The sequence below is a fragment of the Palaemon carinicauda genome, chromosome 21 (assembly GCF_036898095.1).
Source record: "Palaemon carinicauda isolate YSFRI2023 chromosome 21, ASM3689809v2, whole genome shotgun sequence".
Taxonomy (NCBI): domain Eukaryota; kingdom Metazoa; phylum Arthropoda; class Malacostraca; order Decapoda; family Palaemonidae; genus Palaemon; species Palaemon carinicauda.
The window spans coordinates 21,876,242-21,893,164 of NC_090745.1; the positions used below are offsets into that span (position 1 = coordinate 21,876,242).

Genomic DNA, 16,923 nt, shown 5'->3' on the forward strand with positions numbered 1-16,923 from the left:
GGTACTTCAGAAGTTCGCCTCTCGCAAAGGGACACGGCTGACGTTGGTTGGCTCCGCTCTGGCCCGCGAGAGAATGGTTCATAGAGGTACTGCAATGGCTGGTCGACATTCCCAGGACTCTTCCTCTAGGAGTGGACTTTCTACGTCTACCTCACGTAAAGAAGGTACATCCAAACCTCCACACTCTTCGTCTGACTGCCTTCAGACTTTCGAAAGACTCTCAAGAGCTAGGGGCTTTTCGAAGGAGGCAGCCAGAGCGATTGCCAGAGCAAGGAGGACATCCACTCTCAGAGTCTATCAGTCTAAAGGGGAAGTCTTCCGAAGCTGGTACAAGGCCAATGCAGTTTCCTCATCCAGTACCACTGTAACCCAGATTGCTGACTTCCTGTTACATCTAAGGAACGTAAGATCCCTTTCAGCTCCTACGATTAAGGGTTACAGAAGTATGTTGGCAGCGGTTTTCCGCCACAGAGGCTTGGATCTTTCCACCAACAAAGATCTACAGGACCTCCTTAGGTCTTTTAAGACCTCAAAGGAACGTCGGTTGTCCACTCCAGGCTGGAATCTAGACGTGGTCCTAAGGTTCCTTATGTCATCAAGATTTGAACCTCTCCAATCAGCCTCTTTTAAGGACCTCACATTAAAAACTCTTTTCCTCGTGTGCTTGACAACAGCTAAAAGAGTAAGTGAGATCCACGCCTTCAGCAGGAACATAGTTTTCACATCTGAAACGGCTACATGTTCCTTGCAGCTCGGTTTTTTGCTAAAACGAGCTTCCTTCACGTCCTTGGCCTAAGTCGTTCGAGATCCCAAGCCTGTCCAACTTGGTGGGGGACGAACTGGAGAGAGTACTTTGCCCAGTTAGAGCTCTTAGGTACTATCTAAAAAGGTCATAACCTTTACGAGGACAATCAGAAGCCTTATGGTGTGCTATCAAGAAGCCTTCTCTTCCAAGGTCTAAGAACTCAGTTTCGTACCTATTCAGGCTCCTGATTAGGGAAGCACATTCTCATCTGAAGGAAGAAGACCTTGCTTTGCTGAAGGTAAGGACACATGAAGTGAGAGCTGTGGCTACTTCAGTGGCCCTCAAACAGAACCGTTCTCTGCAGAGTGTTATGGATGCAACCTATTGGAGAAGCAAGTCAGTGTTCGCATCATTCTATCTCAAAGATGTCCAGTCTCTTTACGAGAACTGCTACACCCTGGGACCATTCGTAGCAACGAATGCAGTAGTAGGCGGGGGCTCAGCCACTACATTCCCATAATCCCATAACCTTTTTAACCTTTCTCTTGAATACTTTTTATGGGTTGTACGGTCGGCTAAGAAGCCTTCCACATCCTTGTTGATTTGGCGGGTGGTCAATTCTTTCTTGAGAAGCGCCGAGGTTAAAGGTTGTGATGAGGTCCTTTAGTATGGGTTGCAGCCCTTTATACTTCAGCACCTAAGAGTCGTTCAGCATCCTAAGAGGACCGCTACGCTCAGTAAGAAAGACGTACTTAATAAAGGCAGAGTAATGGTTCAAGTCGTCTTCCTTACCAGGTACTTATTTATTTTATGTTATTTTTGAATAACTAATAAAATAAAATACGGGATACTTAGCTTCTTTGTTAACATGTATGCTGGTCTCCACCCACCACCCTGGGTGTGAATCAGCTACATGATTATCGGGTAAGATTAATATTGAAAAATGTTATTTTCATTAGTAAAATAAATTTTTGAATATACTTACCCGATAATCATGATTTAATTGACCCACCCTTCCTCCCCATAGAGAACCAGTGGACCGAGGAAAAAATTGAGGTGGTGTTGACAAGAAGTACTGGAGTACCTGACCACAGATGGCGCTGTGGTGTTCACCCCCACCTGTATAGCGATCGCTGGCGTATCCCGACCGTAGATTTCTGTCGGCAACAGAGTTGACAGCTACATGATTATCGGGTAAGTATATTCAAAAATTTATTTTACAAATGAAAATAACATAATAATAAAAGGGGACCCAACAAGCAACATGAACCTCAGTCAAGTTTTTTACATTTTAGTGCAGTAAATTACAAAGTTTCAGTTCATGGAATTACAAAAAGGATTGAGGATCATGGTGAAATTATGAAAAGAATTGAAAAAAAAATTATAAGAAATTATTTATTTTGCTAAGCAATTGACGAAAAAACTTGCATCCTTCTAATCATCAATGAGTCATCATCAAAAATGAAAAAAATATCAAGGTTGAATATCACACATGAATATACTTTATTATTATTATTTTTACTAGCTAAGCTACAACCCCAGTTGGAAATGAAATAAGTGAATAAGTAAATTACATGAGAAGCAATGAATAATGAATGTAAAACATCTAATCAGTAACAATGTTAAAATAGATTTGCCATTTATAAACTATGAAGAGAGACTTATTTCAGCCTGTTCAGCATAAAAACATTCACTGGAAGTTTGAACTTCTGAAGTTTCACTGATTCAACCGCCAGGTTAGAAAGATCACACCACAATCTTATCACAGCTGGAATAAAACTTCTAGAATACTGTGTAGTATTGAGTATTATGATGGAGAAGGAAGCAAAGAGTTCTCTAATTAGCGAGAGTAAGCAAAGTAGTACTGCGGGGATTAATTTAAGAAACATTTGAATGGCACTCTCCCCATTTGACAGTAGCTGTACAGTATACTTATGGTAGGCAGCTCTTCTAGTAGAAGGACACTCCAAAATCAAACCATTGTTTTTTAGTCTTGGTTAGTGCCATAGCCTGTGTACCATGGTCTTCCACTGTCTTGGGTTAGAGTTCTCTTGCTTGAGGGTACACTCAGGCACAGTATTCTGTCTAATTTCTTTTCCTCTTGTTTTGTTAAAGTTTTTATAGTTTATATAGGAGATATTTATTTTAATGTTGTTACTCTTCGTAAGATATTTTATTTTTCCTTGTTTCCTTTCCTCGTGGGGCTATTTTCCCCTGTCGATTTGTACACCTCTGCAGGCAGCGACTGTACAAATTGATATACAATAGGAAGAATATGCACTATTTGTTCTCTTTACTTGCCTCCAAATGACATCTCATAAGATAAATTAGTAGAGGTGATTCAACACCTCCCTCAACCTTTTCTCTTACTACATATACCAAAGGCACTTCCCCCAATTTTGGGGGGTAGCCGACAACAACAAGAAACAAAACAAAAAAAGGGGACATCTATTCTCTACGTTCCTCCAGCCTAACCAGGAACTCAGCCGAGTTCAGCTGGTACTGCTAGGGTGCCACAGCCCAACCTCCCACATTTCCACCACAGATGAAGCTTCATACTGCTGAGTCCCCTACTGCTGCTACCTCCGCGGTCATCTAAGGCACCGGAGGAAGCAGCAGGGCCTACCGGAACTGCGTCACAATCGCTCGCCATTCATTCCTATTTCTAGCACGCTCTCTTGCCTCTCTCACATCTATCCTCCTATCACCCAGAGCTTTCTTCACACCATCCATCCACCCAAACCTTAGCCTTCCTCTTGTACTTCTCCCATCAACTCTTGCATTCATCACCTTCTTTAGCAGACAGCCATTTTCCATTCTCTCAACATGGCCAAACCACCTCAACACATTCATATCCACTCTAGCCGCTAACTCATTTCTTACACCCGTTCTCACCCTCACCACTTCGTTCCTAACCCTATCTACTCGAGATACACCAGCCATACTCCTCAGACACTTCATCTCAAACACATTCAATTTCTGTCTCTCCATCACTTTCATTCCCCACAACTCCGATCCATACATCACAGTTGGTACAATCACTTTCTCATATAGAACTCTCTTTACATTCATGCCCAACCCTCTATTTTTTACTACTCCCTTAACTGCCCCCAACACTTTGCAACCTTCATTGACCCTCTGACGTACATCTGCTTCCACTCCACCATTTGCTGCAACAACAGACCCCAAGTACTTAAACTGATCCACCTCCTCAAGTAACTCTCCATTCAACATGACATTCAACCTTGCACCACCTTCCCTTCTCATACATCTCATAACCTTACTCTTACCCACATTAAGTTTCAACTTCCTTCTCTCACACACCCTTCCAAATTCTGTCACTAGTCGGTCAAGCTTCTCTTCTGTGTCTGCTACCAGTACAGTATCATCCGCAAACAACAACTGATTTACCTCCCATTCGTGATCATTCTCGCCTACCAGTTTTAATCCTCGTCCAAGCACTCGAGTATTCACCTCTCTCACCACTCCATCAACATACAAGTTAAACAACCACGGCGACATCACACATCCCTGTCTCAGCCCCACTCTCACCGGAAACCAATCGCTCACTTCATTTCCTATTCTAACACATGCTTTACTACCTTTGTAGAAACTTTTCACTGCTTGCAACAACCTTCCACCAACTCCATATAACCTCATCACATTCCACATTGCTTCCCTATCAACTCTATCATATGCTTTCTCCAGATCCATAAACGCAACATACACCTCCTTACCTTTTGCTAAATATTTCTCGCATATCTGACTAACTGTAAAAATCTGATTCATACAACCCCTACCTCTTCTAAAACCACCCTGTACTTCCAAGATTGCATTCTCTGTTTTATCCTTAATCCTATTAATCAGTACTCTACCATACACTTTTCCAACTACACTCAACAAACTAATACCTCTTGAATTACAACACTCATGCACATCTCCCTTACCCTTATATAGTGGTACAATACATGCACAGACCCAATCTACTGGTACCATTGACAACACAAAACACACATTAACCCTGGATAGGTACGGTCCTCGGACACCCCTTTAAGGGTATACTCGGACGCGAACGACCCCGACGCCAAAAAAAATTCTTGAAAAATCAGTTTTTGCAGTAACCTCCTTTTTTCTTTTGCCAAAAAAAACTTCAATGAATGCTTAAAACAACTGTAAAGATAAATACTACTCATCTGCAGAAAAACTATTTATTATAAATATTTTAAAAAATTAAGTAGAAAAAAAAAAAGACCTGACATAAAAATTCATAAAAAAAAAGTTTATACATATATACACAAATCCTTTTAGGAATTGATTCTTGAATGTTTAGGACACATCTTGATGTATTTTGGATGAAGTCAGACCCATGGAGGTGAAGATCTGAAATGAGAAAAAAAGGGTAACTTTTTTTGGCCAAAAAAAATTGTCCAAATTTCATGAATTTTTTTGGGTACCCAAATGAAATAGGAAGTGGCTAATTTTTTTAGGGAATAAACATATGTTATCCTAAAATAGAAATATGTAAAAAAATCTTCATTATTTTGTAAATTACATTTATATTAGGGGCCATATCTAAAGGTAATTTTTTGAGTACTTGGAAATTTCGTGAAAAAATACATATATTTAATATATAATATGATATTTATGCAGGTAAAAATATACCAAAATATCACAAATTCTATAGGGAACAAGAATATATATAGATAGGGCAGCTTACGCTTCGGATATGTCCACAAAATGGCCGCCAACCACACTGACTCAGACTCCCTAATCTGCCACTTGAAATGTAGGAAGGGTATGTCAATTTCCAGGTGTTATTTACTAATCTGATTATTATTGGATATGCATAAAAATTGTATGGTGGGTTGCTGGATAATTGTCGATTATTTTACGACTATAAAATTAAAATTCTGACCCAAAAAAGTTTTTTTGAAGGGAAATAAAATCGAAAAAAAAAAATGTAAAACAATATTTTAGCTAAAAAAATTTGATGATATTCAATCAAAAAAAAAGTAAACAAAATTTTCCGACAAATAAACATCTAGAGGAATCATTACTCTGTGATAGTTCCTTAGTACGTAGTAATTTTGAAAGAATTGGGAAAAAACGAAAAAATGGCAATCACCGGAAAATCGAACACATACCTATATATACGCCATATCTGGCTAAAAAAAAGATAGGCATGGGTAGCCAGATCATCTAGAAACACTTTCCAACACTATAAAAATATAAGTTTTGCGACACTACTTGCCAATTCCTTACGGTAACATGACTAAGCAAAAAAATGCAAAACAAATAAAAAGGGGCACTCGTGGAAAAATGGCCATTCTAATATACGGCATTTCAGAAAAAAAAAATTTCAGCCACGTGCTAGGCAAACCATCAAGGCATATTTTCCGACAAATAAACATATAAATGAAATATTACTCTGTGATAGTTCCTTAGTACGTAGTAATTTTGAAAGAAATGGGAAAAAACGAAAAAATGGCAATCACAGGAAAATCGAACACATACTTATATATACGCCATATCTGGCTAAAAAAAAAATAGGCATGGGTAGCCAGATCATCTAGAAACACTTTCCAACACTATAAAAATATAAGTTTTGCGACACTACTTGCCAATTCCTTACGGTAACATGACTAAGCAAAAAAATGCAAAACAAATAAAAAGGGTCACTCGCGGAAAAATGCCCAACATTCTAATATACGGCATCTCAGATAAAAAAAAAAGACATGCACGTGTTAGCCCAACCATCAAGGCACACTTTCTAACACATAAACATGAAAAAAAAATCAATGATATACGGCAATTCCTTACTACGTAGTAAATTTTTACAAATATTGAAAAAAAAACAGAAATTGGCAACCGCAGTTAAATACCCAATATACCAATAACTACGTCGTATCTGACAAAAACAAAATCACGCATGGGTAGCCAGATCATCTAGACACACTTTCCAACATTAAAAAAGCAAAAGTTTTACGACACTATTTCGCAATATCTTACGGAAAAATGACTTGGCAAAAAAATTAAAAAAAATTAAAAAGGGACACTCGCGGTAAAATGCCCGACATTCTAATATACGACATCTCAGATAAAAAAAAAGACATGCACGTGTTAGCCCAACCATCAAGGCACACTTTCTAAAACATAAACATGAAAAAAAAATGAATAATATACGGCAATTCCTTACTACGTAGTAATTTTTACAAATATTGAAAAAAAACAGAAATTGGTAACCGCAGTTAAATACCCAATATACCAATAACTACGTCGTATCTGACAAAAACAAAGTCATGCATGGGTAGCCAGATCATCTAGACACACTTTCCAACACTAAACAAGCAAAAGTTTTACGACACTATTTGGCAATATCTTACGGAAAAATGACTTGGCAAAAAAATGAAAAAAAATGAAAAAGGGGCACTCGCGGTAAAATGGTCCTCGTGGTGATGAACGACATTTTAACTAAAAAAAAAAACATGCACATGGTAGCCAAACAATCCACCAAGACTTTCCACAACTGATAACCTATACAAGTTGCACCATTCTACGACAATTTCATAATACGTAATAACTTTGATAATTATGCAAACTACCTCAGAAGGGTAAACTCGGACGCGAACGACCCCGACGCGTCTCAGAAATCGGGGAAGGAGTACAGCTACAGCAATGCACATCTGGACACTACTAGAGCGTGTAGGGGAGACACCTCCTGCAGGTCGATCACCCACAAATTCAGTCACAGGGGTGAGTCACGTGAGAAAAACCTGTTTTTTTTTGACGCTCGGGGTCGCAAACGACCCACCGTACCTATCCAGGGTTAAACTTACTGGGAGATTTGAATGGTAGACATCCTTTATGAGGTGATGTTTTAGCAAACACAAAGGGCAATATTATATCATCAATTTTGGAAAATGAAGATATGGGACTCCTTAATACAGGAAAGACTACACATTTTCATGTTCAGAATGTACCCTGTCATGCATTGACCTTTCAATTGCAAGTTCTAACTGCCTTCTCGATTTTTAATGGGGAACGTTAGGTGATTGGCACACAGTTCTAGAGTTCATGCTCCAATTATTATAAATGCAAACAATAAGGCACCCTCACAGAGATCGTCATGATGGAACTTTGACAAGGCAGATTCGAATAGATTTTGGGAGCTAAGTGAAATTTAAGGGAATACAGAACAGTTTGAAAGTGTAGATGATGTCATAGAATTACTGAATGGAATTCAACATACAGCAGGAGTCAATTCAAGTCCTGATACCACAGGTTCATTTAAACGGTGAAATCTATAGTACAGTTCCGCCGTGCAATGAAAGGAGCAAGGTGCCAGTCTTGGATATCTTTTTTTTCCTCAGTCAACAGTAGAACACCACCATATTTTGTATGGAGGACAGTAAAAAAGATAGCAGTCAAATTTACCCCAACCCACCACCAATGTTGAAGGTGAATGGTCAGTATGTGACTGGAGCAACCAAGGTTCAGCAATGCAAGTGTGAAGCCGATCCTGGTCATAACTATAGAAGCATTGAAGAAAAGAAAATTTTAAATTTTATAACAGGAGAGGAGGTATCTCACAATGCTCCTTTAACTGAAAGAGAATTTGATTTCGCACTTGTTATTTACAATGATGTAGCCCCTGGACCCGATGGAATTCCATATGCAATGATTAAACATGTACTGTACCTGTTAATACTAGGTCATTAGTTTTAAGCATGATCACAGTTATCCAAGTGTTTGGGAACTAGCCTTTATTTTAGCATTTTTAAAACCTGGTAAGGATAAGTTTTTAGCAGCAATCTATCGACCAATTGCATTGACACCTTGTCTATGTAAGATCATGGAGATGGTCAATGCAAGACTGGTGTGGTACCTGGAGAAGAAAAGTATTCCATCACCTATCCAGTGTGGTTTTAGAAAAGTGCACTCCACAACTTATGTGTTTGTACGACTGGAATCCTCTATTTGTGAAACCTTTGCCTCCAATCAGCCCCATGTGAGTCTTTTTTAACCTTGAAAAGGCATATGATACTGCATTGAGATATGGTATACTTAAAAGCATTCATAATTTGGGATTGACAGGAAAGCTACCATTGTTCATTCAAGCATTTATTTCACATGGATTTTTTCAAATTAGAGTTGGTGAAACTCTGTCAGAGAAGAAATGTCAAGGAAGAGTAGTTCCCCAGGGTAGTGTGCTGAGTGTAACTATTTGCATTAGCCAGTAATTGGATATCCTCTGTCATTCCTCAAGATATTCTCTCAACAATTTTTGTAGATGATCTCTCTACATCATTTGCTGGAGATAGAATGGCAGTGGTTGAAAGAAAATTACAACTCAACTGACAAAATTATTCAGTTGGCTGATTTTAATGGATTTAAGTTTTTGACAAGCAAAACTGTTGTTGTCCATTTCTGTCATATTCTTGGAATACATCCATACTCTGATATGTACATCAAAGGTCATAGGATATCATGTGTAAGTGGAGCTAGTTTTTTAGGATTAAAATTTTATTGTAGGGTGATATAGATTCCTCACTTGAAAGCCTTAAAATTAAAGTCTTGATACTCTGAATCTTTTAGAAAATTTGTCCCATACATCCAGTGGGGAAAGACCGCAGAACTCTTTTAAAGTTATAAAATGTTTAGATTTTTTCAAAATGAGTGTGAAATATACTCCAAGCCAATTAAAAATTTTAGATTCTATACACCATACTGGTATAAGATTGGCCAGAGGAAGTTTTAGATCCTCGCCTTTCCCAAGCCTCCTTGTTGACGATGGAGAATTACCTTTAGACCTTTACCGAAACTCTTCTATTGTTTGTTATTGGTATAGGATGCAAAGACTTTCTAATTCTTTAGAAAGTCTATATTAAGCTAGGACTAAAGTGCTCCCATTTATGATATCATCAACCCCTCCATGAAAATTACCAGAGATATCTTTTTGTAGATACTTTACTGGTATAAATAAGAACCTGACTGACTTAGAAGCCAGGTCTCTTTTTATGGAACATGTTGAAGAACATAAGAAGTCGACTGTTATGTATACTATACTGATGGCTCCAAATCTGATGCTGGCCTTGGATTTAAAGTATATACTGTAGTAGCGCTTTTAATTGTAGAAGTGCACTTCCTCTAGTATCTTCTACAATTACTGCCGAACTATATGACATACTAACTGGAGTTGAAAAAAATAGCATTAAAAGAGGAGGGCAATTTTACCATTTTTAGTGATGCAAGAAATGTCCTACAAGCTTTATAAGTTTTTAATTTGAGTAACCCTTCAGTTTTTAAAATTATAGAGTGGCATTTTATTATTGGACTGAGAGGTATAACAGTTTGATTTTGCTTAGGTCTGGCACACATAGGTGTATCTGGAAATGAGAAAGCTTATTTACTGGCAAAGAATGTGACAGCTGAGTTGCTACCACGAAGGTATCCTATTCTCTGTTGCATTAAGGATTTGATTTATAATACAGCATTGGGATAGTTTAGTTCTGAATAAGATGAGAGGAATAACAAATGTCATATCCCCTTGGAGATATAACATGATGCCCCGAAAGTGGGAAACTACTCTTTGTCATCTTCACGTTGGTCACACTCGGTTGACACACGAGTTTTTGTTAACTGGCCAATACCAGCCATATTGCAACAACTGTTTGGTACCCTTGACAATGAGGCATTTGTTGATTGAATACCCCCACTTATAGTACTGAAAGAAATAGACATCTGTTTGAGGCTCGAGATGAAGATGGCAGGTTCATCCTTGCCAAGATTCTCGGACATGATGTGTCACACCATACTAGTGATATTTTTCAATTTATTTTAGAAGCAGGTCTTTTGAAAGCTATATAATTGTTATAAGGATGATTTTGCTTTTATTTTTTCAAACTGAATTACCATTTATTTATTACTTTATTTATTAACAAATAATATTGGCATCAATGACCTTAGATGTCAGGATGCCAAATAACTGATAATCAATCAATCAGTCAATCGTAACGTTTGAGTCGCCTGCTTCTTCTCACCATTCCACTCTGACATATCGAGACTTTCCTGTGCTCCAAGGTTGGTCTACACACAAGAACCCCCCACGCTCCAGGAATGAACAATGACGTGATCTTCCAACTCGTCTTTGTGTTTGAGTTAAGCATTTGACTTTACATGACCACTCTGAATGTTCTTATGATCATCGAGATTCCTCATTGCATACATGTTATCATTCTCAATAAAAAGTTTTGGTTCTTCCTGCTCCTTCTAGTACATAGCACCCTCTTGGGTGGGAGGGACGAAGGGTACCGCCCATTTCCACTATTTTCCACTATCTTGGACAATCAACAGAAGTAACCAAAACATATCTATTCACCTTTCCGTATGATCTCTCCTGTTTCTGAACAGTATCTCCTTATCTTCTGCCTTGCTTGTTGCTAAGCATTTGGATGTGAGTCCTGTTGCCTTGAGGGGAAGAGAGACGTTAATTGCACAGGATGAATGATCGGGGGAGTCTCACGAGACATGAATCAATTCCTTTATATGGTTTTGTGGGAGGAGCAGCTCTGTATCAAAAGCCGCCTTTGTCCTTCTCCTTTGCAGGGATGCGGCAGTGATGCCAAGTCTTTGAAGACGTCAAGAGAACCACCTGTACGTACAAAGAATGTATAGTATCCACTCGAGAAGATGGTATTAGTACAATGTACATTCTCTCCTCATTAGCTAGTTGCAAGATGTTTCTTATCAGGGACGATTCTTTCCCCGAGAGTATGGATCGATACGCTGTACTGGTCGGGATGAGGGTGGCACTTACTTTAAGAGATTCACTGGGACTGGGAACTACATGATCGGATCTTATGCTCGTTCTTTGGGTGGTCGTTACTTTCAAGTCGTCAAGGAGCTAGTACACTTGTCACCTATTATCTCTTTCTTCACAGCGGTCTCAGCCCATAGGTATGTCAGTTCACTGGAATCTTTCAATTCTCAAAATCTTCTGATGTGCCAAGACTATTCCACGACCTAGATCTTCCCACGCCTTGGATGTGCTATGTCAAGTTCAATAGTGCCTGAACTCAAAGGTCTCTCTTATATACATTGAGTCCATGTTTTGCTCATTGATACACTGGCCCTAGAGCATGGGAGACAATATATCTTTGGTATTTATGTGATATTGGATTCCATGTTCTAGACTTTAACAGGAAAGACCTTGGAGACCACACAGCATCCCACAATAGGTTTTTCCTTTGTCAAAACCCCTTTTTTTGTTAAGGATTGTATTACAGTTCTTAAATTGATCTAAAATTTTATATCTACCTTAATACTTCATGATTACAGAATTATTCTGTTGAACAAACTGAATAATTTTTCACCTCATCTTGGCAGGGCATGTTATTCTTTTTGGATTTAGTCAGATATTGCATGTACTATGAATTATTTTTTCCCTTTTAATGGTTATGTAATGGACACTTTTTATGATTTTCAGTGCAATATTCTTCACTATGAAACAATGAAGAGTGTTCCTACGCACGTGGCCTCATGTCCCTCATTGTGCATCTTCGAGACGCCATATCTCACTGGAATAATCGTTCCCATAAAGTTTGCCTCATTTTGTAATTCATGCTTCATGCACGATGTTTGTCTTTCTTCATTAAACATAAAATCATGATTCATTGATTATAGCCCCGTAACCATGTAAGGCTGCTTCTAGTTAAGGACCACTTTGTTATTTTTATGCATACTCTACTCAGTACATCAAGGCATAGGAAAAGAAGAAAAGAAGTTCTTGTTACACCTGCTTCAAATGAAAACAGGTTGACAACGTTCTTTGGAGTAATGTTAGTATTATTATTAACTGCATATTATTTTTATTACTGTTATCATTGAAAAAAATAGTTCAGAGCGCTATATCAATAAGAATTTATTAAGTGTAAAAATACTGAGAAAATCACATTGACTTCAGAATAGTAACTGCTCAATTTCTTTAGCATATCTAGTGCTGTTGGTAAACAGTAAGGAGACATAAATTTTAGCATGGTCATTAATTGAAGGTTTGACAGATATAATATATTTAAGAACATAAGGACAATTTTATAAAATAATCTAAGCAATATATGTTTACTTGTTTGTGATGTAAACTCAGAAATTAGGTAGATTCAAGTAAATTACTGCTGGAGGATTGCGTAGATTCTCATCTGGGAGGTAGTCATAGAACTGGAAGAGGTTTGAATGAATTGGAATAGGGTTTTCTGTGTTAAGTGAAAATGTTGAAATTATTGCACAAATGGCAAATACAGTACATTCCATTATGATTATCCGTAGATTTGGCAACTGCCGATCCACTTATAAACGGTTGACTCTTTGGTACCAGTTTAGAGAATTACACACAAATTCACTTATACACAGCAAAAAAATAAAATTTAGTAAAAAGAAGAAAGATTTCCAGAGACAGGGATAGTGCATTATCCATTCTCTTAGAGCTAAAGAAAAGTCCCCTGTCCCAATGTGAGACTTCTAGTTTTAAAGACAAGGAAAATTATCTTTTAGATTTATTACTCTAATATAAAAGAAATGTTGAGTAGAGTTGAATGTATCTTATACTATCCTTTTATGATTTGTTTTAAAAAGTATAAATTGTACCATACCAAATAAGAGAGTTATCAGATTATAAGTTATTTTATATATAAGTTCAAACAACAATATACGTAATTTAAGCATCTAACTTTTTTAAATAGAGGAAAAAAGTCATACTTACGATGAAATAAGAAAAATTACATTCTATACCCTATCCAGAGAGAGATTAAATTTACATGTTACGCCCAAGCTTTTCTTAAGCAGTGTTTGTCCAAGTGTTAGTCTGGTGAGTGGTCAAGTTCCTGTGTGGGAACTTTGGTTTTATAGACATACCTATACCCATATTTTGTTTTAGATCTATTACAATTATTATAAAAAAGTTGAGTAGAGTTGAACAAAATATCATGTTTTGATACCTTTAAAGAGCTTTCTCTCAAGAAATATATCTGTTTTCAGTTATCATCATCAGAAATTGTATGTAAATTCTAACTTTATCATTTATCAGCCTGGAATAATCTAGTTTATCTCATCATCATCATCATCATCTCCTCCTACGCCTATTGACGCAAAGGGCCATAGTTAGATTTTGCCTGTCATCTCTATCATGAGCTTCTAATTCAATACAGTACTTTTCCATTTGTCATCTCCTACTTTGCGCTTTGTAGTCCTCAGCCATGTAGGCCTGGGTCTTCCAACTCTTCTAGTGCCTTGTGGAGCCCAGCTGAATGTTTAGTGAACTGATCTCTCTTGGGAAGTGTGAAGAGCATGCTGAAACCGTCTCCATCTACTCCTCATCATGATCTCGTCCACATACGGCAATCAAGTAATCTCTTATAGTTTCATTTCTAATCCTTTCATGCCATTTAACTCCCAATAGCCTTCTGAGGGCTTTGTTCTCAAATCTACTAAATCTATTGGAGATTGTTTCATTGTCATAACATGACTCATGTCCATAGAGTAACACCGATCTCACTAAACTAATATATAGTCTGATTTTTATATGTAATTTCAGGCGATTTGATTTCCAAATTTTACTTAACCTAGCCATTGTCTAATTTCCTTTTTTCAATATTTCACTAAACTCTAATTCTAAAGACCTTGATAATTCCTAAATACTTGAATGGTTCTACCTCATTAAACGGATTTTGAGCGTTCCTATAAGTAGTTTCCTAAGGGATATTTGACTACAGTGATATTCCCAGAGAATTAACCTTTAGGTCTCCAGAATTCTAACTCCTGGCGCGAATATCCTTAAAATTTCTCCTAAGGATATCGCATAAATCAGGGGATGTATATCTTGATACGACACATAGCAATCTTCACCCCGAATAGCATTTTCGCTTCGAGGGGGAAAGTGGCAAATTTAGAAGGAGAGTCGATATCAAGGTTACCCTTCCTCCCTTACTACTACGAGTATCTAGATGGCGCTGTACATCAACCCTACACGCTATTCCTTTGTAGCGTTGAGCATGGTGCTACAGATAAAGTAGTTTCGGGAGGGATCCTGCCAAGGCCTTTCCTATCAAAAAGGAAGGCGGGTCCATCAGGACGACATGGCTATCTCACCCAAAAATAATTTTTTCGCTTCGCTCAAAATCGGTTTTTTGGGCTCAGGCCATGTCGTCCTGATGGAAGGTTACCAGAGAATTATTTAGAAAGTACTGTATCTGTGGATTTTAAATATTTAACTTAGCCGGTGAATATATAATAGCTGCTGCTCGAGCGGCTCGACAGAAAAACACACAAAAACTCGCGAGCGATCGCTATGAAGGTTGCGGGTGTGCCCACCAGCGCCAACTATCGGCCAGATACCGCATATGCATGTAAACAAGCCTCAATTCTTCTCTGTCGGCCTTAACGACAAGACGTATCAATACTCGCTGTATAACCTGGAGTTTTCTCAACATATTTGGTGAAGTACTTCATTTTGGTTTGAGCTTTCGCAGTGCAGGTGTTTTTCCTCAACTTAAACTCTTGAACTCTTTGTTGGACAGATTTAATTGTTGATGACTTGGATTGTTTTTTGGACTTTCTTTGACTAATTCAAAATGGCTGACGCTTCTCAAGCCCCTAGATTTCGTAAGTGTAATGCTAGGGATTGCAATAGGCGTCTTCCAAAGGCCTCTCTCGACCCACATACTGTGTGTTCTAATTGTCGGGGTAAAACCTGTCAATTAGGAGATCGGTGTGAGGAATGCGTGGGCCTTTCGGAATTCGATTGGCTCGAATATGACAAATATTCTCGTAAGCTAGAGAGAGATAGGGTGAGGAGGAGTTCCTCTAGATCAGTAGATTTGTCCTCTCCCCATGCCCCTGAACCTAATCCTTCCCCTGTAGTGGTTGTGCCTGAACCCCCTACTGGCACTCAGGAACCATTAATGCGAGACATATTACGTGCCATTCATGCCTTGGGTAAAAAGAGTTGAGTCGTTAGTTACAGATCGTAATCAACTCATGGCTGACGTTAAAGAGCTAAAGTGTCAGAGTGCCACAGCGGAAAATCGTGGGAAAGTGATTAGTGCGCAAAGTGTTTTCAGTGTTGCGACCGAGGGTTCGTCTGTTCGTGCCTGTCGTTCGCCTAGTTCGAGACCTCTTGCAAGCTCCCAAGCCCAGGGGAGAAGTAATGTCGTACGACTTATGGGTTCGAGAGGCCTTGATCAGCGAACAGACGTTCCCTCTATGGTAACAGGCGTGTCTCATCAAGATCGCCCCTACCATAAGACGAGAGAGACCATTTTCTCCTCGTCATCCGAAGGCTTTTCGCATAAGAAACCGTGGAGCAAGGTTTCTAGGCCCCTTAAGCGAAAGTCAGTCCCTTCAGGACAGGTCCAGCGTCCTGGTTGTAGCCATTGGGACAGCTCTGACCCTTTGCAGTCATCGGAAGACTGCTCGCCGCCTAAGCAGCAACGTTACACAGGCTCAGAGAGTCTTGGTGTAGGCAAGGTTGTGCAGTCTCAGACGTTAACCCCGTCTGTTACCGCACCCATTCCCGTTGATCCTAAATGGGTTGTACTGCAGGACATGCAGATCAAGCTCGCCTCCCTTATGGAAGACTATTCTGCCGAAAAGGTTCACGATGATCCTCGCCGCTTAGCTAATCGAGATCTTGGCCTTCAGCCTCCAAACCGAGCCTTTGCTCGTCCTGTTGACGTTGGCGTTGCTAAGTCACGTCAATCACGCTTTGTAGAGCCTCACTTGATGCAGTCACGTGTTGACTTTCAGCCGCATATGGACGTTCAGCCACTTCCTAATGCTCTTGTTGACGTTCAGGACGTTCGCCAACCAGCGGAGTTGACTTGTTTTGGCGCTGAGCGTCAACCACCGCAGTCTAGAGTTGTTTTGACTGCTCAGTCTAGGCAGTCAAAACAGTCTCGAGTTGACGTCGAGCGTCCTCCCGCTCCTGTTGTTGTTGACAGTCAGGCTGTTAAGCAGTTACATGACGTAGCGTCCTGGACTTCTACTAATGCACCAGTGCGTGTGGACTCTGCGTGTCAAGCATTGCCAACCCCTTTGCTTGTTACTCAGCAGTTGTCGGATGAAGATCCTTCAGATGAGGACGTTGCTGACCCTCATTATGATGATCATCCTTCGGATGTAGACGAACC

At 39.1% G+C, this 16,923-nt stretch overlaps 1 long non-coding RNA gene across 1 annotated transcript in view; it reads left to right on the forward strand.

Annotated features, from left to right (window-relative positions):
- LOC137614643 (uncharacterized) overlaps nt 1–13,577 on the forward strand; it is a 127,221-nt gene extending 113,644 nt beyond the window's left edge. Inside the window, exon 3 of the long non-coding RNA XR_011039115.1 lies at nt 12,231–13,577. This is a non-coding gene — a long non-coding RNA (uncharacterized lncRNA). The remainder of the gene's footprint in view (nt 1–12,230) is intronic.
- The last annotated feature ends 3,346 nt before the right edge of the window (nt 13,578–16,923 follow it).